A 1,619-nucleotide genomic window follows, 5' to 3' on the forward strand; every position below is an offset into this window, starting at 1 on the left:
TTTAATTTTTGGTAAAATGTTCCAATGCCACTAAAAATAGTTTTCATAACTTTTTTCTCCCCTCTTATTTTCGCAACTAGTTTATTAAAAATAGTATGAACGAGGAGACCCTGTTAATTTCCCAGGTAATGTGTGCTGCCAAGTGACAAGGACGCTTCTAGAGCCTTCTTGGGCATCAAGTTTTGACAATACTTGCGTAATACATTTCTGTTCCGTCTTATTCTTATTCATTAATCATTATTTCAATTTTTATTTTATTTTATTTCATTTATTTATACGTTTTCTTTTTAGGGAAAAAAAATCAAAATTTATGGTATAGAAAATGTCACATGCATAGGTTAGAAGTTTCAGCTAAATCACATACTTATAATGCTATGTGTTTCAAATAAATTTAGCTAATAATATAATCTTGACTTGTGAGTTTGTCAAATATTATAACTGTACTTAGCTGTATTATGCTTCTCAAAATAATGCAAATCAAATATTGGGAAAAGTGGTTAATTAAATGTTTTTTTTAGAAGCTGGATTAAATCTGTACCAAAATATGTTTTAAACTTCTACTAACACTAAACTAATTTAAATTGATTGAGTAGTTAGTATATTCATTTATTTAAATAAACATTAGGAATTTAAATTTTATTTTAGATAAAAAAAATACCGTAAAAAATTTTCTACTAATACTATATTTTGTGTCTTCTAATGCATGCTATATATATAAGTATACAACAACAAATTAAATATCCAAAATGTTATAAATAAACAAACATTTTTAATATAAGTATGCGAAGAATTTTTTTTTTAACACAAATACACCATTAATTTTAGAATTTAGAAGATGAGTATGATGATGATGATTTACACTGCTTTCAATCAGCAAAAAATTAACGGTATTTCTTTTACCCTATATTGGAAGTGTGTCAGTGTGTGTACTTATTCTTCAAATACACATATTTTTTAGTTATAGACAGAGTATTGCTATTCCATAATTAACAAAATTTGATAGTACAACTATTAAATTTTTGTGTTATTTTTATTTGTTATTTTTTTTTTTTTAAGAATAAAATTTGTTATGTTTATTTTTTTTAAGTTAGTTATGTTTATTTTTTTAAAACAGAATTATTTAAAAATTTTAATTATTTTAGCTTATTTTAAAATTTAAAATCAATTTAGTAATTAGTATAAATAAATAGTATTATTCTTTCACAAGACACCACAAAAACAACATAGCAATAAAATTTTTTCATTTTTCTTTTTCTTATTTTTTCATAGTTTTATTAACAACTCTCATTTAAATATTTTGGTTTTAATTTTTTATCCTTAAATTTAATAGATTCCAATAGTAAATTTACTTTAATTTGTATATGAAAATAATAGAGAAATGATTAAATAAAATGCACTGATCATAGAATAGTATAATCTTCCTCAATATCTTATACTAGTTACATCATCATCATAAATGTTGTCAATGGGAAATAATTAGCACCTTACCTTCTGTTCAAATAAGGAATTACTCATGTAGTCTTGTTGACCATTCAGTAAAGGGTGTGTTTATTTATAAATATAGAACACTAACAGTATTTGATAAATAAAAAATAAATAGAAATATGGTGCCTTAAAAT

Source organism: Arachis ipaensis, chromosome B05, assembly GCF_000816755.2.
Source record: "Arachis ipaensis cultivar K30076 chromosome B05, Araip1.1, whole genome shotgun sequence".
Classification (NCBI taxonomy): domain Eukaryota; kingdom Viridiplantae; phylum Streptophyta; class Magnoliopsida; order Fabales; family Fabaceae; genus Arachis; species Arachis ipaensis.